The sequence below is a fragment of the Gekko japonicus genome, unplaced genomic scaffold, assembly GCF_001447785.1.
Source record: "Gekko japonicus isolate JY-2015 unplaced genomic scaffold, Gekko_japonicus_V1.1 scaffold617, whole genome shotgun sequence".
NCBI lineage: Eukaryota > Metazoa > Chordata > Lepidosauria > Squamata > Gekkonidae > Gekko > Gekko japonicus.
This window is the reverse complement of record NW_015171522.1, coordinates 312345-337607: the sequence shown is the minus strand read 5'-3', so window position 1 is coordinate 337607 and position 25263 is coordinate 312345.

The following is a 25263-nucleotide window of genomic DNA, read 5'->3' as shown; positions in this document are numbered from 1 at the left end:
CAGGCCCTGGGTCCACCAGGGTCAGCATTGCCTACTCAGACTGGCAGCTGCTCTCCAGGGTCTCAGGCAGAGGTCTTCCTAGAGTTGCCAGTCCCCAGGTCCAGCACGGGTTCCCCCACTTCGGGGGGCTTCAATCCGCCCCCGGCCAGCTGGCTGGCAGGGAAGCCCCCCACCCCGAGACCTGCCCCCAAGAGCAACCACCTGCCTGGCCGCCAGTGTTCCCGCTAAGCCGAGCCAGCTCACAATTTTTTTAGCCTCCGGCTCACACATTTTTGTCTTCACTCAGGAAGGATGGCTCCAGGGTAAGCTAATTTATGCAGCGGCCAAACTGCTCGCTCACAACTTTAATACTCCCAAAGTAGAATTTTTGCTCACAAGACTCCACAGCTTAGAGCGAGTGTTGCTGGCCATCCCTCTCCCTCCCCTCCTGTCTGACTGAAAGGGCTTCAGCTGATTGGCGGGGACCACGTGGCCCTTTAAATCTAGCAGGGCCCTTTAAATCGAGCAGGAGGGAGGGAGACGGGGCAGTCGTGGGCCGCGCCACCCACCCCAATCCCCCCACTGGAGTGACAAGGAGACCTGGCAATGAATATTCCCTCTAAGCTGTGGAGTCTTGTGAGCAAAAAATTCTACTTTGTGAGCTGCTGGCATTAAAGTTGTAAACGAGCAATTTGGCTGCTGCCTAAATCAGTTTGCTCCGGAGCCCTCCTTCCTGAGCTAAGGCAAAAAGGTGTGAGCCAGAGGCTGAAAACCTGTGAGCTGGCTCACACTGACTCAGCTTAGAGGGAACGCTGCTGGCAACCCTAGGTCTTCCACATCTCCTAGTTTTTAACTGTCAGTTCAGTTTATTCAGTTAGTCAGAACTTTTTAACTGGAGATGCTGGGGATTGAACTTGGGACCTTCTGCAAGCCAAGGAGAGGCTCTATCCCCTCCCCACAGGGTTACCCAGGAGGGTCCATGGCAGACTGAATCCAGAACTCCACACCCCAGAACAACCGCTACAACACACTGGGGCTCATGCGGAGTCTCAGCCGCTTGTCCCAATCCTTGGCCAAGGAGACCGGGGGGGGGGATGCGTGGTTCACGCCCCAAATTCACACAGCTTGGGGTCCGCACTAGGGCTGCCAACCTCCAGGTGGGGCCTGGGGATCTCCCAGAACAACAGAAATCAGTTCAGGCCCGTAGCTACAGTGGGGCATTTCGGGGCCCGGGCCCGACTTACCGCCAAGCCCCCCCGACTTCCCATCCAGCCCAGGCCCCCCCCCAACTTCTATTTTTTTTATTTTATTTGTGGCACTCCCTTGGGGTGTGTGTGCAGGGTGCCCCCCGACTTATTTAAAGCCCCCCCCCAATTTAAAAATCCTGGATATGGGCCTGGATCCGTTCCCCAAGAGGAAATGGCTGCTCTGGAAGGTGGACTCTGTGGCACTGTACCCTGCTAAGGTCCCTCCCCTCCCCAAACCCCGCCCTCCTGAAAGCTCCACCCCCAGCTCTTCGGGAATTTCCCAGCCCGGAGCTGGCAACCCTGGTCCACACATACCCCTTCATCATCAGACCACAGGACCCTCCGGTTCAAGGACAGCAACAGCTCTCCTTCGGACGCCAGATTCCAGGGGCACAGTATAACATCGAGACAGGAGCTCACAAAATGACCGTGTGGTCAGTGAGGGACCAGTGGGAAGGGAAACTCGCTCCCAGTCATGGTGGGAAACGGCTATTTAATATTCCCAACAAAGGCGAGGACCCGGACTCCTTGTCGCTCCGGGCCCGGCTGTTTCTCTTCCCATTTTTTTTTTAAAAAACCCATTCTTTTAACTGCCACAGGAACTGGAACTGGAACTCTGAAGGGCAGCTGTTGAACGCAAAGGAAGTTCTTAGAAAAAGCCAAAGCCTTGCGCTAACCGACAGATTTGCATGCCCTCCGCTGGTCGGGTCCCTTTGTTGTTTCCGCGCTGGAGGCTGTGGTAGAAACGGCAGGCGGGTGCTGCCCTCCTGCGATCGGAGCACAGTTTTGACGTGGAGCCGTGTCTTTAGAAAGCGGTGAAGACCCCCCTCAGTGCCCACCTACCCCAGAGGCACAGAACGGGGGTCGGGTTTAGGGTCTGGGGGATCTTGTTCCACAGAGGCATTACTTGGGGTGCCCCCGGATTTGACCCCAAAAAGTAGTGACTGGAATGCATAGGTGTTCCACGGGTGTTGCACGTTTGGGGAAGGCAGGATACCGACCAGTGTTCCCTCTAAGCTGAGTTTGTGTGAGCTAGCTCACAGTTCTTTAGCCTCCGGCTCACGGATTTCTGTCTTGGCTCAGGAAGGAGGGCTCCAGAGCAAACTGATTTATGCAGGAGCCCAATCGCTCCCTCGCAACTTTAATGCCAGTCGCTCACAAAGTAGGATTTTTGCTCACAAGACCCCCCAGCTTAGAGGGAGCATTGATACCAACCACTCGGGTCCAGATGAATTAAGTAGTCAGGAGGGGCTATTAAGGAGCAGGCCTAATCCGGCACATCCTCAGTCTCTATAGTTCTACCTACCTCACAGGGTGTCTGTGGTGGGGAGGGGAAGGGAAAGGAGATTGTAAGCCGCTCTGAGACCCCATCGGGTAGTGAAGGGCGGGGTGTAAATCCAATCTCTTCTTCTTCTTCTTTTACCTCACAGGGTGTCTTTTGTGGGGAGGGGAAGGGAAAGGAGTCTGTAAGCCGCTCTGAGACACCTTTGGGTAGTGAAGGGCGGGGTATAAATCCAATCTCTTCTTCTTCTTCTTTTACCTCACAGGGTGTCTTTTGTGGGGAGGGGAAGGGAAAGGAGTCTGTAAGCCGCTCTGAGACACCTTTGGGTAGTGAAGGGCGGGGTATAAATCCAATCTCTTCTTCTTCTTCTTTTACCTCACAGGGTGTCTGTTGTGGGGAGGGGAAGGGAAAGGAGTTTGTAAGCCGCTCTGAGGCTCCTTTGGGTACTAGTGAAGGAAGGGGTATAAATCCAATCTCTTCTTCTTCTTCTTCTTTTACCTCACAGGGTGTCTGTTGCGGGGAGGGGAAGGGAAAGGAGTCTGTGAGCCGCTCTGAGACTCCTTTGGGTAGCAAAAGGCGGGGTATAAATCCAATCTCTTCTTCTTCTTCTTTTTCTTCTTCTTCTTCCTCCTCCTCCTCTTCTTCTTCCAAGCAATTCTGCACTAAAATCAATTTCAACCTTCTTTTTAATCCAGATTCCCCCCCCCATTTGGCACTAAAATCGAGTTCACCCTTCTTTTTATCCCGGGTTCTTTCCCCCATTCTGCATTACATTCCCTCCCTTCAGTGGTCAGCCCGGTTTCAGCCTGCTGTTGCCCTGGGTTATTTGGAAGCTGTTTTGCCGTGGACTTAAAACTGCCTCAACTCGGACACTGAGAAAATCCAGCGTGGCGGGCAGATGCGGAAGAGACCCAAGTCCGTGTCGGGCAGAACACCGCCTGCCTCTCCTCTCCTCTCCCCACGGCAGTAAAGACATTAAACGAACAGCGTCACCCTAAAGCCAGCGGACAAACAGCTTGGGATATTAGGCTCTCTGCAGAGTATCTGGAAGTGTGCCACTATGGCACACCAGGGGGCACCCTGCTGATGCAGAAGCAGTGCCGGCTCAGCCGTGCCAGCACAGGGGGTGAAAAACAGGCACTCCTCACACCTGTCCTTATGCACCTGCACATCTCTCTAAATGGTGCTGGCATCAGGCCCAGCTCCTATCCTGAGCAGTTTGCAGGCTGGCCTCAAGACCACGCCATCGGTCGGCCGATTCACTGAAGCATCCCAGCCAGGATTCATAACTGAAGGCACTTCTGCCAAACTTCACGGCCCCTCGCCACCGCCGCCCCCCCCCCCAGTCTGCAGTGATCTAAGACGAAAGCACCACAAAAGGCAGCGTTACGCAACAGACGAGAACGTTCAAATTCATAAAGAGAAACAGAACTTTCACTCCTGCCGGCATGCGCTAGTCAGCCGCTGGGGCAAACCGCCCCCCCCCTCCAACCACCACTGTGGGGAGTCAAAAACTTTCAGGAGGTGACAGAGAAGAAAGGTTAAGGTCTGGGAAGGCGGAGAACAAAGATCCACCTGCCTGTCTGGGAGAGTCTAGACAGAGGGCAGACCGGTCGGCGTCAACGCGCTTGACGCATGAATCTTATCACTCAGTGGAAAAAAAAAATTCACGTTCGGCACACCTGAAAATGAGCGGCGTCTCTATGTCCATGAAGACAAATTCAGTCTACCAGATGTGCATAGCAGCCAGTTGAGGGGGGCAGGGGTATGTTTTCTTTATTATTTTTTTAAATTTCTTCCTTAGGCGGGGGAAAAAACCAGGAGAAAAAGAACAAGGGGGGAAAGCTCAAAATCCAGTAACTAATAAAAAAAGGGAAATTATCTAGATCTATCTTTTTTTCTTTTCTTTTTAAAAAAAATGTCTATATGTGTATGCACGCGCGCACCTGGAAGTCGTGGTGACCTCTGGTAACTGACCCCTACTGGGGGCCTGCAGGATATTCAGAGAGGTGGCTGAATAAAGCCTGCCCCCGCCTCTCGACTGCTGGTATTCCAAGGAGGTCTCCCATCCAAGTACTTGCCGGAGTCAATTCCAAGATTTGATGACACTGGGCTTGCCTAGGCTATCCAGATCAGGGCTCTATCTATCTATCTATCTATCTATCTATCTATCTATCTATCTATCTATCTATCTATCTATGAATCGATCGATCGATCGATCGATCCATCGATCCATCGATCCATCCATCCATCCATCCATCCATCCATCCATCCATCCATCCATCCATCCATCCATCCATCCATCCATCCATCCATCCATCCATCCATCCATCCATCCATCCATCCATCCATCCATCCATCCATCCATCCATCCATCCATCCATCCATCCATCCATCCATCCATCCATCCATCCATCCATCCATCCATCCATGGGTTTGACCAAGGAAACGTCTTCGGACAGCGCTGGCTCTTTGGCTTTGAAACGGAGATGAGCACCGCAACCCTAGAGTCGGACTCGGCTGGCTTTCGAGCAAGGGAACCTTGAAGTTTTCAATCTGTATATCGAAAACTCATGAACTTTTAAACATTTTTAAAATAATTTTGTTGAAGAGGTTCCAGAACTCCATTCCCCCAGGGGCAAATGTCTGTCTGTCTGTCTGTCTGTCTGTCTGTCTGTCTGTCTGAAACAAAAATATAGAAACAGTGGTGGCAGACCAACACATAACATTCTATTTTTAAAATTCCCAATATCTAAAAATAAGTCCATGTGCAATTGTCATCTATATGCCATGCATTCAAATATGCCTCTGGGCACAGAGCCGGGGTCACCGGGGGAGTGGGGGGGGGAGGTGGCTGTGAATTTCTGCACTGTGCAGGGGGGTTGGACTAGATGACCCTTGGAGTCCCTTCCAGTTATATGTGGCTGTGTTTATATTATAAAGCTGTACGCTCCTTAATCCATTGATTTACAGGAGATGGGCATTTATCTCTCCCATGTTGTAATACAAGTCTTTCAGCTGGAGGGTCCGTTTCCGTTGACTATCCGGTTAGCCTCCAAGTGGTGGACAGTTCATTTAAAAGTACATACTCCTCCTCAAAAATCATCAGAAGAGCCCCGCTGGATCAGACCAGTGGTCCATCAAGTCCAGCATCCCATCTCACACAGGGGCCAGCCAGTTCCTCTGGAGGGCCAGCCACAGGGCAGAGAGGCCGAGGCCTTCCCTGATAAGAACATCAGAGGAACCCTGCTGGGTCAGACCAGTGAGGGTCCCTCTAGTCCAGCCTCCCGCCTCACACAGGGGCCAGCCAGTTCCTCTGGAGGGCCAGCCACAGGGCAGAGAGGCCGAGGCCTTCCCTGATAAGAACATCAGAGGGACCCTGCTGGGTCAGACCGGATCCTCTGGAGGGCCAACAATAGGGCACAGAGGCCGAGGCCCTCCCCTGACAAGAACATCAGAAGAGCCCTGCTGGATCAGGTCCATCTAGTCCAGCATCCCATCTCACACAGGGGCCAACCAGTTCCTCTGGAGGGCCAACAACAGGGCATAGAGGCCGAGGCCTCCCCCAGATAAAGAACATCAGGAGAGCCCTGATGGGTCAGACCAGTGAGGGTCCATCTAGTGCAGCATCCTGTCTCTCACAGTGGACAACCAGTTCCTCTGGAGGGCCAGCAACAGGGCATTTTAATACAGAGCATTCTAATGCAGAAAGCTCATGTGACTAGACATGCCCAACGCATATATTTAAGGCTTGCATTCTATATGACAGCCAGCTTAAGGGTGGCTAAAGCGCTTCTTGTGTTTGCCACCTGCCTTGGGAAAAAGGGATTCCTGGCATTCTGCCACACACAGCTGGTGGGATGAATTCAGCTGCGGGGGGGGGGTGTCACGAGGGGTTGCACCTGGACTAAAGTTTTCCACTAATGGAAAACGCTTCCATCAGCAGAACAGAACTCCCCTGGGAATGGAACTTCCCAAAAATGCTTCTCCAGGGGTGCAGGGGAACCTCGGGATTGCTCGGGGGAGGTGGGTGTTGCAGAAATAAGGGAGAACTGGTGGAAATTACACCTCCCCTCCTGCGAGCCCCCCATTGCTTTGCACGTCTGCTAAAGTCGCCTGTTTACTCCCTTGTTCCAGACACTTTGGCACTGGAGACAGGCCTGCTACCTCGCAGGGGGAAAAGGTAACTGAAACGATAAAGGGCTGGAACACCTTCGAAGGCAAAAGAGTGTTGTTTCCAGCATAAGCTTTAATGGACCAACTTTTATTTATTTATTTATTTAAGATTTATATACCACCCTCCCCAAACGGGCTCAGGGTGAACATAAGAACATAAGAGACGCCAATGTTGGATCAGGCCAAAGGCCAGAAATACCAGTGCCATCAGGAGGTCCACCAGTGGGGCCAGGACATTAGAAGCCCTCCCACTGTTGACCCCCCCCCAAGCACCAAGAAGACAGAGCATCACTTGCCCCAGAGCCCCTACCTATACCTTGTGGCTAAGAGCCACTGATGGACCTCTGCTCTATATGCTTATCTAATTCCCTTTTGAAGCCGTCCATGCTTGTAGCCGCCACCACTTCCTGTGGCAGTGAATTTTAATGTTGCTGGCTCTCCAGAGGAACTGGTTGGCCCCTGTGTGAGATGGGATGCTGGACTAGATGGACCAGTGGGTGGCGTACAACAATTAAAATAATACAGTTAAAACAATGTTAAAATAATGGTTTGCACATAATAATATAATATCATAAAATACGATGTAAACAAGGAAATCAGACAGTAAAACAATCCAGGATCTAATCAGATGTCCAGTTAGGATCAGGCCGCTGGTGGGAAATTGGCCAAAAAAAGCTGCGGGCGGGGACGTCCGCTGCCTCAACCAAACGCCGGGTGGAAGAGCTCCATCTTACAGGCCCTGCGGAACTGCAGTAAGTCCCGCAGGGCCCTGATCTCATAAGGGAGTTCATTCCACCAGGTGTGGGCCAGGTCCAAAAAGATCCTGGCCCTGGTCGAGGCTCATTGGATGTCCCTGAGACCGGGGACCACTAGAAGATGTCGATTTGTAGACCTTTGTTGGATGTATATGCGGTCCACACATGGTGTGGTGACCCTATAGGGTTCTCAAGGCAAAAGGAGAACAGAGGTGGTTTGCCATTGCCCGAGCCTCTACCTAGCGACCCTGGACTTCCTTGGTGGTCTCTCACTTAGCTTCCGAGATCTGACAATATCAGGCTAGCCGGGGTCATCTAGATCAAGGCAAAAGGTGTTCAGAGGTGGGTGGCCACTGCCTGCCTCTGCATAGCAACCCTAGCCTTCCACGGCCACCCATCCAAAATACGTCAGGGCCAACCCCGCTTAGTTTCCGAAGCCTGACAAAATTGGGCTAGGCTGCAGAAACCGAACCGAACTGTCACGAATTTTGCCCTGTTTGTGGTTTGTGAAACAAAGTTCGTGACAGAGCTACCCTCACGAATTTCCAAGAACTTTTAAAGCGGTTCGTGGACAGAGCAGAAAGCAGGGATTCCAAATCCCTTAAAATCCCTGCTTTCTCCTCCCTGAGAAAGCTGCAAGAACAGCTGAACTTTAAAGGGACTGCACAAGACAGCCTCAAACAGCTGAGCAGCAGGGAGGAGGCTACTCCCCGTTTTTCGGGCTTTCTGCAAACACCGTTTAAATGGACTGTGGTCCTTTTCAGTGGGGTTTGTGGAGCCATAAACCGGGAACCAATTCAGTTTGCAAACAAACCTCCTGGTTTGGTTCACGCTTCGGCCATGAACCAACACGAACTGCATTCTTCCGGTTTGTGCCCATCCCGATACACGAGGTTATGAAAGAAAACTATGAACAGCAGAGTCAAAGGGCACGAAGTTATTGGTGAGATGTAATTATGTGAAACTCAAATGTGATAAAGAATACTACAGAGACCATTCACAACAGCAATAATTGGCAATATCCTTGGTTTTTGTAAGCTAGTTAGCACCTGGAATGATTGAGGAGTTCCGGGATTTATTCGGAATTATTCTTTTTGCTAGGAATTATTAACACGCATGCACACTCCAACCCCCAAACCACTAAAAGCTTTCCTAGCCGGACACGTTTTAACCAGCTTGTTAGGAGTTGGGAGTGGTTCAGCCGGGCAATCCCTCACTAAGAGGCTGTTACAACGACCAGTGGTACAAACAACCCCTCCCCCCCAAATGGATCTCCCCACCACCTTACAAGCAACCCAGGTCAATGGCACTCCTAACAGAGGATCAGTGACCCTGATGTGACACATACAGGAGGAGCTACTCCTTGAGATACCTGGCAAATGTACTACATTTTAGTTGAAGGTACACTGTCGCAACACAGTACAGGTAAGGGATCTGATCCTGGAGACCCTGATGCTGGGAAAGACTGAAGATAAAAGAAGAAGGGGATGTCAAGGGATGAGATGGTTTGTTTGTTTTTTAATTTTTTAATTAAATATAAAAAACAGTTAAAAATAGGAAAGCAAGTCCTGGTGTTTATGCAGGGCAAACAGGGAGGTGTCAATTTTATGTGCTGCTGAGGCTTCCAAGAGGGGCATCCATTTTTCTTGAAGATTGTCAGGAACGGGTTGATTTTCGGATCGTAGGATGCTAGTGGAAACTTTGTCCTGTAAAAAGAAGTCCCACAGTTTCAGGAACCAGTCACTCAATAGCAGCGTCTTCTTGGATTTCCAATGAAATGCAATAACATTCCTAGCGGCCGCAAGACACAATTCTATCAACTCTTTCATAAGCCCATTGGGGGCAGGATGGCTCCAATGATTCAAAAGGAACAAGGAGGGTTGTAGTTGGAGGGCGCAACCTGTAATTAAAAGTATTTGGGCATTGACTTCTCTCCAGAAGGCCTGGACCTTGGGACACTCCCACCAGCAATGAATATAGGTGCCACGGCCCCCACAATTTTTCCAACATCTGTCCGAGATCGCGGGGTTAATGCCATGCAGCTGATGCGGGGTCAGGTACCATCGAAATAAAAGTTTATAAGTTAACATTTGAATATTGGTGGAACGGGAGCGGCAAAGAGGAGAAGACCAGATCGCAGTCCACTGTTCGGAGGTAAGCGACTGACCAATATCTCTATGCCATTTTGTTTGATATCCAGTCTGTTCTTCTTTATGTTGAGAATTAAGAAGACAGTACACTTTTTTTTGACACCAATCCCCTATTAGGTAAGATCTGAGCCGCCATAAGATCTTCAAACGGGCGCAAAATCGATGCAATGAACATGTTATCGATGCAATGAACATGACATTAAACGAACTCCAGAGGATGGCAGAAGACAGGAGGGCCTGGCGTGATGTGGTCCATGGGGTCGCGAAGAGTCTGACTCGACTGCACAACTGAACAACAACAAAAAGGGTCTGGGGGTGGAGACAGACCAAATGTTTCCAGTGTACCAGATATTTTCTGGAAGTGCCCTCAAGGGGGTGTCAGTCCTCGGGCAAGCTTTGCAAGGGGACGGGGGGGGGGGGTCAGGACCTAGTTCGGTGAGATTTTAACATAGTTCATTTTGCAGTGGGGAAAGCTATCTGGAGCAGGTGTCTATTGGCTAGCACCTGCAACACTGCCAACACCCCAGTTCCTCCTCTTACCCACCTTTTCCAACACCCCTCCCCTCCAAAAAATACTGATTTGGGGGGGGGGGGTTTCCTGGAGAATGAAGCAAGCTGCAAAGCCGGGTTTCCTCCCTGGATTAAGGAATTGCTGTGTCTGCTGTTAAAATTTTACCGGTGTCGTCCTAAATTAGTCCATTCAGAATTCTACCCAGGTGTTTTCAAGGGAGTTTACTCCTGGGAAAATAATCTTAGGACCAATGTTCCCTCTAAGCTGTGGAGTCTTGTGAGCAAAAATTCTACTTTGTGAGCTACTGGCATTAAAGTAATGAGCGAGCAATTTGGCTACTGCATCAATTAGGTTGCTCTGGAGCTGTCCTTCCTGAGCTAAGACAAAAGTCTGTGAGTCGGAGGCTAAAAAACTGTGAGCTAGCTCATACTAACTCAGCTTAGAGGGAACACTGCTTAGGACTGTACAGTTTCAGAGGGTAGCCGTTTTGCTCTGCAACAGAACAACTAGATTCTAGTCTATTAGCACCTTAGAGACCAAGAGGATTTGGGGTGGTAGAAGTTTTCAAGGTCAAAGCTCCCTTCGTCAGATACAAAGGAGAACGAAGATCCATCACGCCTTATATCCTGGTCAGAAGGGTGTTACGAAGACTATATCAGGATGTCAGGGCTGATGGAACATTCTCATTTGTATCTGACGAAGGGAGCTTCGACGCTCGAAAGCTCATACCCCGGGAAATCTTGCTGGTCTCTAAGGTTCCGCTGGATTCGAATCTAGCGGCGCCTCTGTCTTCACCCCAATCCGGAACAGACTCAGAACAGAGCTGGCTCCACCATCCTTTCTACCTCTTCCTCCCCGAGTTGCAAAAAATAATACCAAAAATCACCTGACAAAGCAAGTTACAAAGGTCACCGCCGATCCTGCACGTGAAAGGTGGGTGGGGATTTCTACAGAGAGGGAACTTACCAAGATACCATCTACTCATTTTTTAACACCCCCTTCCGTAAAGTCAGGAGACCACAAAGAAGTGTCGTTCTCAATTGGGGGCTGGCACAGAAAAACAAAGTTACCAGTATATTCTTTTTTGTATTTTGGCCTAACTCTTCCCTCCACGCATGCATCTTAAAGAACTCATTTCAAATATTCTTTTTCTTTTTTTAATTTAAAGTTTTTTATTGAAGTTTAGTAAGGTATACAATCATAGTATAATCATATTGGAAAAAAACTTCACTGTTTTGTAAAGATACAACAATGTAATATCCATAAGTATAATGAAACAGTAGGCTATAACTTGATTTTTAAGCTGGAACAGCTTTGTTCAACAAGTTATTATGAATTAACTACAAAGAATTAATAAGCTAACATTTACACTAAAGTTTTATTAAAAACAGATTGCCACAGTAAGTATTAACTTTGTAATCAGTTGAATAAATCAGTATCACTTCTGGTTCATAGATTAAGACCAAAGTTATAGTATATCATTTGTATGAATTTGGGTTCTTATCAGTAAGTCCCACCCGACCTTAGCATGTCATTAGATCCATTTTATGTATTCAGACCAAGATGAGGGAATATATGCCTCATTTTCTAGGAAGGTTAATATTGGAAACCACTTTGCACTGAATCCCATATTGCAAATATTCTGACCCAGAAATAACAGGTTGTCGGATCTCCCCTTTTCTGAACGACGATGTACTTTTAGAATGATAAAAAGTACGGTTTCCAGCTAAGGATGCCAGCCTCCAGGTGGGACCTGGGGATCCCCCAAAATTACAGCTTTGGAAAAAGTGTGCCTGCACACCGAAGCTCATACCTCGAATAAACCTCTGTTGGTCTTAAAGGTGCCACTGGACTCTAAATTTGTTCTACGGCTTCAGCCCAACACGGCTGACCACCAATGCTCCCTCTAAGCGGTGGAGTCGTGTGAACAGAAATAATACTTTGTGAGCTACCGGCATCACAGCTGTGAGCAAAGCATTTGGCTACTGCATGAATTAGTTTGCTCTGGAGCCATAGAGGTTTACAAGATGATGCCTGGGATAGAGCAGATTGAGAAAGAAGCGCTTTCCTCCCTTTCTCACAATACAAGAACTCATGGGCACTCCATGAAATGGCTGAGCAGTCGGGTTAGAACGGATAAAAGGGAAGTCCTTCTTCACCCAAAGAGTGATTGACACATGGGATTCACCGCCACAGGAGGTGGTGGCAGCTACAAGCATGGACGGCTTCAAGAGGGAACTGGAGTAGAGGTCCATCCGTGGCTATTAGCCGCAAGGTATAGATAGGAACTCTCAGTCTGGGGCAAGGGATGCCCCGTATTCTTGGTGCTTGGGGGTGGGGGCAACAGTGGGAGGGGCTTCTAGTGTCCTGGCCCCACTGCTGGACCTCCTGAAGACACCTGGTATTTTTGGCCACTGTGCGACACAGAGTGTTGGGCCACTGGCCTGATCCAACACTGGCTTCTCTTATGTTCATCCTTCCTGAGCTAAGACAAAAATGTATGAGCTGGAGGCTAAAAAAAACTGTGAGCCAGCTCACACTAACTCAGCATAGAGAGGACACTGCTGACCTCCTGGAACTATCTCCAGACTACAGATGGCCTGGAGGCAATGGATGTTTTGGAGGGAGGGGGGCTCTGGGGCATGGCACCCCGCTGAGGTCCCCGTCCTCCCCAGGCTCCACCCCCAAATCTCCAGGAGTTTCCCAACCTGGATCTCGCAATCCTATCACCGGAGTATTATCGTTGAATATTTTAAATGGGCGGACTTTATCAGTGTTTTAAAGCACTCTTGATGCTGACGGTACCACTGCCATTTATGTGACTGACGTAAAACCCTGTAAGGTTAGGCTCCTGCTGTGACCCCCTATACCGCAGATGTGGGGCTGAAGGTCGGGTGGGGGGATGGGTGACCTCAGGCTACCACGCGAGTTCCTTTACAGGGCGGCAAGATAAGGAGATGGCAAGGTCATTTATTTATTTATTTATTTTATTTCATTTCATTTATACCCCGCCCTCCCCGCACGCGGGCTCAGGGTGGCTTACAACCACAAGGTGAAATACAACACCACAGTTAAAAACAATTAAGGCACACAGGGCAATAAAGGTAAAGGTAAAGGTTCCCTTGCTCGAAAGCCAGTCGAGTCCGACTCTAGGGTTGCCGTGCTCATCTCCGTTTCAAAGCCGAAGAGCCAGCGCTGTCCGAAGACGTTTCCGTGGTCATGTGGCCGGCATGACTAAACACCGAGGTGCACGGAACGCTGTTCCCTTCCCACCGAAGTGGTACCTATTTATCTACTTGCAATGTCTTGCTTTCGAACTGCTAGGTTGGCAGGAGCTGGAACTAGAGACGGGAGCTCACTCCGTCATGCGGCAACTTGGGTCTTGAACTGCTGAACTACCGACCTTCCACAGCCTGCAGTTCAGCGTCTTAACCACTTGAGCCACCGCAGCTCCTACACAGTGCAATAAAATACAGTTAAAACACTTTAAACACAGTGGGCAACTCCCACGGATCCATCGCGACTAACATACTCGCTCCCTATTGCACATCACATTGTGGACAAAGAGGGGGACGCTGTAGGCTATGATGATCAAGTGGCCAGTCAGCCCAACCCAGCGGTGCTGCTCTGCAGTCATCCGTTGTTGTTGGTGGTGGCGGCTCCTAGTCGAAGGCCTGGCGGAAGAGCTCCGTCTTACAGGCCCTGCGGAACTGTAACAGGTCCCGCAGGGCCCTGATCTCCTCCGGGAGCTCATTCCACCAGATAGGAGCCGCCACGGAAAAGGACCTGGCCCTTGTGGCAGCAAGCCTGGCCTCTTTAGGGCCCGGGATCACTAGGCGGTGTTATGACCCCGACCGAATTGCTCTTTGGGGCCTGTATGAGGAAAGGCAGTCCCTCAGGTAAGACACATGAAGCCCTTTGTACACTCTAAAATACCGTATAATGCCTTCCTTGCCACTCCTCAATCCCAAAACAGAGGACCGCAGATAGGACAGACGACAAAATGTGTCGCAAATGACTTATGGCGACCCCCTATTGCCTTCCTCTACAGAGCCTCCCTTGGTGGTCCTTTTAACTTGAGATGCCGGGGATTGAACCTGGGACCTTCTGCATGCCAAGCAGAGGCTCTGCCACTGAGCCAGGGTCTCAGGTCAAGGTCTTTCTCATCACCTTCTGCCTGGTTCTTTTAACTGGAGATGCCAGGGATTGAACCTGGGACCTTCTGCATGCTAAGTCAGGGTCTCAGGTGGAGGTCTCTCCTATCACTTACTACCTGGTCATTTTAAGTGGAGATGCCGGGGATTGAACCTGGGACCTTCTGCATGCTAAGCAGAGGCTCTGCCACTGAGCCCGGGTCTCAGGTCAAGGTCTTTCTCATCACCTTCTGCCTGGATCTTTTAACTGGAGATGCCAGGGATTGAACCTGGGACCTTCTGCATGCTAAGCAGAGGCTCTGCCACTGAGCCCGGGTCTCAGGTCAAGGTCTTTCTCATCACCTTCTGCCTGGATCTTTTAACTGGAGATGCCAGGGATTGAACCTGGGACCTTCTGCATGCTAAGCAGAGGCTCTGCCACTGAGCCCGGGTCTCAGGTCAAGGTCTTTCTCATCACCTTCTGCCTGGATCTTTTAACTGGAGATGCCAGGGATTGAACCTGGGACCTTCTGCATGCTAAGCAGAGGCTCTGCCACTGAGCCCGGGTCTCAGGTCAAGGTCTTTCTCATCACCTTCTGCCTGGATCTTTTAACTGGAGATGCCAGGGATTGAACCTGGGACCTTCTGCATGCTAAGCAGAGGCTCTGCCACTGAGCCCGGGTCTCAGGTCAAGGTCTTTCTCATCACCTCTTGCCTGGTCCTTTTAACTGGAGACGCCGGGGATTGAACCTGAGACCTTCTGCATGCCAAGCAGTTGCTCTGCCACTGAGCCACTGCCGCTCACATAAAGCTCTCTAGTTCTTAAAAAGGAGCCTGTTGCTCCAGTCTTTTGTCTTCGTTCTTCATCTCTAATAAAGCTGAATCACTGTTTGTTCAAAGCTGTGTTGAGTTTCGTACTTAACAACTGGCGATGAGGATAGGATCCTAGAGCGGGTAGGCAGCCCCGCTGAACCAACGCCAAAATGGCAGGTGAAGAAGCGCGCCCCGAGGGACGAAGAAGAACGAAGAGATCTGGCCGAAGTAGTGGCTGCAGCAATTGTTCCAGTGCGCAGTACCATCAAACCCTGCCCTGCTCCAAGCGTGTCTGGCCAACTAGACCCCTCCTCTTCCATCCCGCAGTCCCCATTTTGTTTGCTGGTGTACCAACGTCTTGTATTCCCCCCCCCCAATCACTTGAGCCCCACCAAAAAAGGCTGCCATCCATTGAACTGCGACTGCTCCACCAAGCTGGCTCTTAAAAAGAGAACTAGGCAAAGGTAAAGGTTCCCTTGCTCGAAAGCCCGTCGAATCCGACTCTAGGGTTGCGGTGCTCATCTCCGTTTCAAAGCCGAAGAGCCAGCGCTGTCTGAAGACGTTTCCGTGGTCATGTGGCCGGCATGACTAAACACCAAGGCGCACGGAACGCTGTTACCTTCCCACCGAAGTGGTACCTATTTATCTACTTGCAATTTCTTGCTTTCGAACTGCTAGGTTGGCAGGAGCTGGAACTAGAGACGGGAGCTCACTCCGTCTTGCGGCACACCCAGGTCTCAAACTGCTGAACTACTGACCTTCCACAGCCTGCAGTTCAGCGTCTTAACCACTTGAACTAGAGAGGAAAAAATACAAACCAAACGTTTGGGGTGGACAAGAATGAGGTGCTCGGTGCCAGAGCATTCCACTGAAGGACGTGAAACATTTGCCTTCTCTCTGCTTCATGAGCAGTCCCCAAAAGAGGACACTGTTGAGGTGCCGGGCTTGTCCCCTAATTCGGAAAAGAACCCCAGCGCCCTGACCTGGATAGTCCAGGCGAGCCCAGTCACGTCAGATATTGGCAGCTAAGCAGCGTTGGCCCTGGTTAGTACCTGGGTGGGAGACTGCCAAGGAAGACTCAGGGTTGCTACGCAGAGGCAGGCAACGGGAAACCACCTTTGTTCGTCTCTTGCCCTGACCCAGATACTCCAGGCTAACCCAATCACATCAGATTTTGGAAGCTAAGCAGCGCTGGCCCTGGTTAGTACCTGGATGGGAAACTGCCAAGGAAGACTCAGGGTTGCTACGCAGAGGCAGGCAATGGGAAACCACCTTTGTCCATCTCTTGCCCAGACCCAGATGGTCCGGGCGAGCCCAATCATGTCAGATCTTGGAACCTAAGCAGCGTTGGCCCTGGTTAGTACCTGGATGGGAGACCACCAAGGAAGAGTCTCAGGGTTGGTACGCAGAGGCAGGCAACAGGAAACCATCTTTGTTAGTCTCTGGTCCTGACCCGGATGGTGCAAGCTAGCCCAATCACGTCAGATTGTGGAAGCTAAGCAGGGTTGGGCCCTAGTTAGTACTTGGATGGGAGACCGTCAAGTAAGTCTCAGGGTTGCTACTCAGAGGCAGGCAATGGCAAACCACCTTTGCTCATCTCTTGCCTTGAAAATTCTATGGGATCACCACAAGTTGGCTTCAACCTGAGGGCACCGTCCGCCACTACCACCAGCAAGAACTCTGACAGCAAGGAAGGAAGGTGCAAACCAGAAGAAACTTTCAAGGTCCTTTCTCATAAACCACTCACTACAGAGTGGGAAAATGCAGCCCTTCCAACCAGAGTCAGATAATAGGGGAATGCTAGTGGTTAAGACGCTGGGCTGCAGACCGGAAGGTCGGTAGTTCAGCAATTCAAGACCCGAGTGCCGCATGACGGGGTGAGCTCCCGTCTCTGGCCCCAGCTCCTGCCAACCTAGCAGTTCGAAAGCAAGAAATTGCAAGTAGATAAATAGGTACCGCTTCAGTGGGGAGGTAACAGCATTCCATGTGGCTTGGCGTTGAGTCATGCCAGCCACGTGACCATGGAAACGTCTTCGGACAGCGCTGGCTCTTCGGCTTGGAAACGGAGATGAGCACCGCATCCCTAGAGTTGCAGATTCGACTGGCTTTCGAGCGAGGGAAACCTTTACCTTTACCTATACTGGAGATAAACTATTCAGAACAAAGATCCTTCAGGATCACAGCAAAACTCCTATCAGGCACTACGACCTAGACCTAGGTAAGTGCTTAACTGAATTTATTTTTTTTAGCATGTTCACAACCCTTTCCGGGCTACCAACCTCCAGGGGAGGGGGGGCTCGGAGCCCTCCCGGAATTACAACCCATCTCCAAACTACAGAGCTCAGTTCCCCTGGAGAAATTGGCAGCTTTGGAGGGGGGATTCTCCGGTATCAACGCCCCCCCTCCAGACACCACCCCCAAACCTCCAGGAATTTCATAAGCCAGAGGTGGCAATCCTAAAAGACAAAGGCCTGATACGTACAGATGTCCGACTCCTTGGACAGTTCACAAAACCTCACGAAGTATATCTCGTCCTGTTTTAAGGCCCAGGATGGATAACAGTCAATCCACACTTCCCTTATACTCTACGAGAGTCCCATGGAGTAGTTTATTATTAATCGTTATTACCACTCTAATGAAGATATAACGCAGGGGATCTTAAAACACTTTCCCAGTGAGCAAGGAAATGACTGTTCGAGCTTCCCAAGGGATAACTTGGGGAAAACCACAGGCAATTCAGACTTCGCATCCGGAGCAAATGCAACAGACTGAAAATGGTTGGGCAGCTCAAGCTCTCAGCAAGTGTTCACATTTCTATAGGGAGGGGGGAAAGACTATGGTTTTCGACAGCAGCTACAGAGTTGGCAAGACTGTGCAGGAAAAGGAGCCTTTGGAATGTGGTGGTGCCGTAAAGAGACATTAACATGTGGAATTCAACAGTTTTACGGAATTATATGTGGTGGACTTGTGTATTGGAAAAAGAGTATTGGAAAAAGATTCATGGGTGGTTACAGAAAATACTGAAGTTGAATGTGCCATATAAACATGAACTCTTTTTGTTAAATATATTACCGGAATGTTTAGCTAAGGAACAAAAACATATAATTATATAGCAGCGAGAATTTCGTATGCGAAATATTGGAAAGTCAATCAGATGATGAACTGATTGACAAGATTTTAAAAGTAGCTGAAATGGACACTTTATCGGAAAAGCTAAAAGATTATGATGACCAGAAGCTGGAAGCAGTATGGAAACCATTTTATATGTGGACCCAAGCAAGAGACTAGAGAGATAAACTCTGAAAGCGTAAATTATAATGACAATCAGAAAACATGTGTTAAACAAAGGAAAAATGTATGTCGACTTGTAGAATGTGAATTAAGTGGCTTAAATTGTTAAGAGACAATTTCTGGGCTCTACTGTTTCCCGAATGTCATAACCCATACCCTGTCCCATCCCTACCTTACCCTTTCTTATGGGAATTAATTAAAAAATCTTAAATGGAAAAAACCCCCAGTTTTACGGAATTATGTATGGGATAGAGAAGGTAGAGGAAGAGGTACTTTTCTTCCTTTCTCACAAGACAAGAACTTGTGGGCACTCCATGAAATGAATGAGCAGTAGGCTTCCAACAGATCAAAGGAAGTCCTTCTTCACCCAAAGAGTCATTCACACGTGGAATTCACCACTGCAGGAAGTGGCGGTGGCTACAAGCATAGACAGCTTCAAGAGGGGATTGGATAAACATCTGGTTATTAGCCACTGGGGCAGTGACGCTGTTTTCTAGGTTCTTGGGGGGCAAAGTGGGAGGGCTTCTGGAGTTCTGACCCCCCTGGTGGACTGGCCACTGTGAGACCCAGAGTGTTGGACTGCATGGGTTACTGGCCTGATCCAACATAACTTCTCTTATGGTCTGGTGGACCTCCTGATGGCACGTGAGAGCCAGATTGGTGTCGTGGTTAAGTGCGCGGACTCTAATCTGGGAGAACCGGGTTATATTCCCCACTCCTCCACTTGCACCTGCTGGATGACCTTGGGCAAGCCATAGTTCTGTCAGAGCTGTCCTTGAAAAAGAGCAGTTTCTGCCAGCGCTCTCTCAGCCCCACCTACCTCACAGGGTGTCTGTTGTGGGGAGGGGAAAGGAAAGGAATTTGTAAGCCGCTCTGAGTCTCCTTTGGGTAGTGAAGGGTGGGAAATAAATCCAATCTCTTCCCTTCTTCTTCTTATGTCTGGGGCAGTGATGCTCTGTATTCTTGGTGCTTGGGAGGCAACAGGGGGAGGGCTTCTGGAGTTCTGACCCCCCTGGTGGACTGGCCACTGTGAGACCCAGAGTGTTGGACTGCATGGGTTACTGGCCTGATCCAACATGGCTCATGTTCTTATGTTGCAGCTGACCTATGGTGAGACTGTAGGGTTTTCAAGGCAAGAGATGATTTGAACAGAGGTGGTTTGCCATTGCCTGCTTCTGCATAGCAACCATTGCCTGCCTCTGCACAGCAACCCAGGACGTCCTTGGTGGTCTCCCATCCAAGTATTAACCAGGACTGACCCTGCTTAGCTTCCAAGGTCTAACAACATCAGGCTAGCCTGGGCCATCCCGGTCAGGACAGAGACAAACAGAGGTCATTTGCCATTGCCTGCCTCTGCACAGCGACCCCAGATTTCTTTGGCAGTCTCCCATCCAATACTTACCAGAGGTGACCCTGCGTAGCTTCTGAGATCTGATGAGACTGGGCTAGCCTAAGCCATCCAGGTCAAGGCTTGTTCAGAGGTGGGTTTTCCATAGCCTGCCTCTGCATAGCAACCCTGGACTTCCCTGGTGGTCTCCCCTCCAAGTACTAACCAGGGCCGACCCTGCTTAGCTTCCTGTATCTCATGAGATCAACCTAGCCTGGACCATGCAGGTCAGGGTGCCTTGGAATTTACTGACACCCAATCTCTTTTCCTCCAAAACGCCCTCTGACTGCAGAACCACAGAAGTCCCCATTCATAGAATCACAGAGTTGGGACCTCCAGGGTCATCTAGTCCAACCCCCTGCACAATGCAGGAAACTCACAAATACCTCCCCCTCCACACCCGCAGTGGTCACTGTTCTATGCCCAGAAGATGACAAAAAAAACCCTCCAGGATTGCTTCCTGACCCCAAAGTGACGATCAGCTTTTCCCTGGGTGTGTAAAAAAAGGGCCACAAGAACTAATCACTGATGCAACCCTTCCTGCCCTCCAGTGTTCCCTGTAAGCTGAGTGAGTGTGAGCTAGCTCACAGTTTTTTAACCTCTGGCTCACACATTTTTGTCTTAGCTCAGGAAGGATGGCTCTGGAGCAAACTAATTTATGTAGTGGCCAAATCACCTGCTCACAACTTTTATGCCATTAGCTCACTAAGGAGAATTCTTGCTCACAAGACTCCACAGCTTAGAGGGAGCATTGCTGCCCTCCCTCCTGTTATCTGCCTAAATTCACAGAATCAGCATTGCTATCTGATGGCCATCTAGCCTCTGCTTGAAAACCTCCCAAGAAGGAGAGCCCACCCCCTCCCAAGGAAGCCTCTTCCACTGAGGAAACTGCCAGGAAGTTCTTCCTAATGTTTAGCCGAAAACTCTTCGGATTTAATTTCAACCCGTCGGTTCTGGTCTGACCTTCTGGAGCAACAGAAAACAACTCCACACCACACCTTTCCCTGGACACCTGCCTTTTATATGAGGCTCTCCATCCACAGCGGCCTCAGTAACCCAATCTGGCCTCAGGCCCATCAGGGCTTGGGAGATAAGCAGGGTCAGCCACAGTCCGTACTTGGGTGGGCGTCCACCAAGGAAGACTGAGAATACCACAGAGAGGAAGGCAACGGCAAACCACATCTTGCCTAGAACACCCCACGGTTGGGTTCACCATGAGATGGTTGCCACTCAACGGCACACCCTTCTTCTCTAGCCATGCACATCTCCTGGCTCCTTTTGCCTTTACAAGCACGTGTCACATCAAGTCAATGGGGATCACTTTGGTCCTTCATAGGTAAAGGTAAAGGATCCCTTGCTTGAAAGCCAGTCAAATCCGACTCTAGGGTTGCGGTGCTCATCCCCGTTTCAAAGCCGAAGAGCCAGCGCTGGCCGAAGACGTTTCCATGGTCATGTGGCCGGCATGACTAAACACCAAGGCCCACGGAATGCTGTTCCCTTCCCACCGAAGCGGTACCTATTTATCTACTTGCAATTTCTTGCTTTCGAACTGCTAGGTTGGCAGGAGCTGGAACTAGAGACGGGAGCTCACTCCGTCATGCAGCACTCGGGTCTCGAAATGCTGAACCACCGACTTTCCACAGCCTACAATTCAGCCTCTTAACCACTTGAGCCACCATACCAGACGACAAAAGTAATGACGACCGAGAAATTGCACAGCTTGAAGGTTGACAATGAAGAAATTGAAATGGTTCGAGATTTTCTATTCCTCGGCTTCATCTCCGACCAAAAGACAGGCTGTAACCAGTGTCCCCTCTAACCTGAGTTCGTGTGAGCTAGCTCACAGTTTTTAAGCCTCTGGCTCACACCTTTTTGTCTTCGCTCAGGAAGGAGGGCTCCAGAGCAAACTCATAGATGCAGCAGCCAAATCACTCGCTCATGACTTTAATGCTGGTAGCTCATAAAGTAGAATTTTTTGCTCACACGACACCACAACTTAGAGGGAGCATTGGCTGTAACCAAGAAATCAGGAGATTGAGCCTGGGAGGGGCAGCCATGAAAGAGCTACGGAAGATTTGTAAGTGTAAAGATGTGTGGCTGGTGACTATTACTATGTACGGGTGTGTAAGATGGATAATGAAAAAAGTTGAAAGGAGGAAAGTTGATTACTTTGAAACAGGGTGGTGGAGTAGAGTTTTATGGATACCGTGGACTGCTGAAAAGACAAACAAGTGGCTTATGTGGGGCAACAGTGGGAGGGCTTCTGGAGTTCTGGCCCCGCTGGTGGACCTCCTGAAGGCCCCAGGGTTTTTGGCCACTGTGTGACACTGAGTGTTAGACTGGATGGGCCACTGGCCTGACCCAACATGGCTTCTCTCATGTTCCTATGCTCTGTATTCTTGGTGCTTGGGGGGGCAGCAGTGAGTGCGCTTCTGGAGTTCTGGCCCCACTGGTGGACCTCCTGATGGCCCCTGGGTTTTGGCCACTGTGTGACACAGAGAGTTGGACGGGATGGGCCATTGGCCTGATGCAACATGGCTTCCCTTATGTTCTTATGTCTGGGGTAGTGACGCTCTGTATTCTTGGTGCCTGGGGGGCAACAGTGGGAGGGCTTCTGCAGTTCTGGTCCCACTGGTGGACCTCCTGATGTTTTGGCCACTATGTGACACAGAGAGTTGGACTGGATGGGCCATTGGCCTGATCCAACATGGCTTCTCTTATGTTCTTATGTCTAAGGCAGTGATACTCTGTCTTCTTGGTGCCTGGGGGACAACAGTGGGAGGCCTTCTGGAGTTCATGGCCCCTCTGACAGACCTCCTGATGGCCCCTGGTTTTTGGCCACTGTGTGACTCAAGAGTGTTGGGCTGGATGGGCCATTGGCCTGATCCAACATGGCGTCTCTTACGTTCTTACATACCACAGCTGTCTGGACTGAAAGAGGCCATCCCACTGTCTCGGCAACAAGTGACTAGGGCTTGCCATATCACAAGGCAGGGTGACGGAGTCTGCAGTACACTTATTTATTTTGAACATTTCCATGCTGGCTCTCCAGAGAACCAGCTCTGCTACTGCTATTTTACGACGGGATTCAACCGATGCTCAACTGTCGATTCTTTGGTTTAACAGTATTATTTTTATCACCATGGGGAAGGGCGCCAAATGTCTTGGGCTGTCCCCAAGCTGTGGATGTCACAGCCATGTGTTTGCTCATCTTTTCTTTTTATGTCTGAGCTGTACGGCTTCAGACTGCCGTTGAGGGCTCACAGATGCTCCTTCGTATTTGGGAGAGGGGAAATCCCTGTTCACCAGGGTTGCCGACAACCTGTTGAACAAAAACTGTCTTGCTCCTTTAACCAAGACGTCATGTGTGGAAATAAGCAGCTGAAGGTTTTCATGGAGGTAAATAACATCACTTGGTAAATAAGATGAACGCATGGAACTGCCTTATACTGAATCAGACCCTTGGTCCATCAAGGTCAGTATTGTCTACTCAGACTGGCAGCTGCTCTCCAGGGTCTCAGGTTGAGGTCTTTCACGTCAACTGCTGCCTGGTCCTTTTCACTGGAGATGCTGGGGATTGAACCTGGGACCTTCTGCGTGCCAAGCAGAGGCTCTTCCACTGAGCCAGAGTCTCAGGTCAAGGTCTTTCACATCCCCTCCTGCCTAGACCTTTTAACTGGAGATGCCGGAGATTGAACCTGGGACCTTCTGCATGCCAAGCAGAGGCTCTTCCACTGAGCCAGGGTCTCAGGTCAAGGTCTTTCCCATCACCTCCTGCCTGGTCCTTTTCACTGGAGATGCCGGGGACTGAACCTGGGACCTTCCGCACACCAAGCAGAGGCTCTGCCACTGAGCCAGGGTCTCAGGTCAAGGTCTTTCTCATCGCCTCCTCCTACCTGGTCCTTTTAAATGGAGATGCTGGGCATTGAACTCTGGGACCTCCTGCATGCCAAGCAGAGGCTCTGCCACTGAGCCGGGGTCTCAGGTCAAGGTCTTTCACATCCCCTCCTGCCTAGACCTTTTAACTGGAGATGCCGGGGACTGAACCTGGGACCTTCCGCACACCAAGCAGAGGCTCTTCCACTGAGCCAGGGTCTCAGGTCAAGGTCTTTCCCATCACCTCCTGCCTGGTCCTTTTCACTGGAGATGCCGGGGACTGAACCTGGGACCTTCCGCACACCAAGCAGAGGCTCTGCCACTGAGCCAGGGTCTCAGGTCAAGGTCTTTCTCATCGCCTCCTCCTACCTGGTCCTTTTAAATGGAGAGGCCGGGGATTGAACCTGGGACCTTCTGCATGCCAAGCAGAGGCTCTGCCACTGAGCCAGGGTCTCAGGTCAAGGTCTTTTTCATCACCTCCTGCCTGGTGCCTTTAACTGGAGATGCCGGGGACTGAACCTGGGACCTTCTGCACACCAAGCAGAGGCTCTGCCACTGAGCCAGGGTCTCAGGTCAAGGTCTTTCTCATCACCTCCTGCCTGGTCCTTTTAACTGGGGATGCCTGGGATTGAACCTGGGACCTTCTGCATGCCAAGCAGAGGCTCTGCCACTGAGCCGGGGTCTCAGGTCAAGGTCTTTCCCATCACCTTCTGCCTGGTCCTTTTAACTGGAGATGCCGGGGACTGAACCTGGGACCTTCTGCACACCAAGCAGAGGCTCTGCCACTGAGCCACAGCTCCTTCAGCTTCTGTTAAGGGGGAAACGCAATGCTAGGGCTTGTACTGCTAGGGAGATTCATCTGGAACCCTCTTCTTGGACATCTTGTTTCTGCGCGGTGGGGCATCAGTTTGTTTGGTCTGGAGGAGGATCCTGTGATGTGAACCCTTGCTTTGCAAATGAAGTGGTATAGTCCAGACGCAAGTTTTGACCTCACGGACAGGCCCAAAGAACCATGTGGCCCAATCAAGACTTCCCAGGAAGGAATGCACCAGTGTTTAAAAGCATGCTTGTGTGTTGTCTGCACCGTGATGCGCCTGCTGCAAGAGATACTAGATGATGCACAGCTGTTGCATTCCTCACATAAATTCTAGGATACTCCCGAAAGTGCTTTTCATTTTCTACCACCTTAGTGTAAAACCGGCATTCACACACGCTTGCTTTAAACAACAGTCCTCTGTCGAACCTGCACTCACAACGTTCACATATGAGCATGATATTGCGCTGCTTCTAGGCTTGGTTGAGACATAAAGCAAAACCACGGTTAGTTTGCGAAAAGAAGATTTGGCTTGCAGACGATCATCCAAATCTTGACTTAGTTCAACAAATCCGCTTTTGCTCTGGACCAGTGTTTGTTTAAGCAAGGTGTTCAAGGACAGCAGAGGAGAACAAGCTAGGATCTCCATATTTGTTATGTCATACTAAACCATGATTAACAAACCAGCTTCAAACCGCGGTTCAGATACCGCTTCTATGGACCTTAATGAACCACAGTAAGTAGGACGGCCTCCATTCACAGTTAGTGGAGCGGCCTACATTCAGAAGACCATACTAACTATAGGTAGTTAAACCACGGTTTTGCAGTATGTCTAAACCAAGTCTTGGT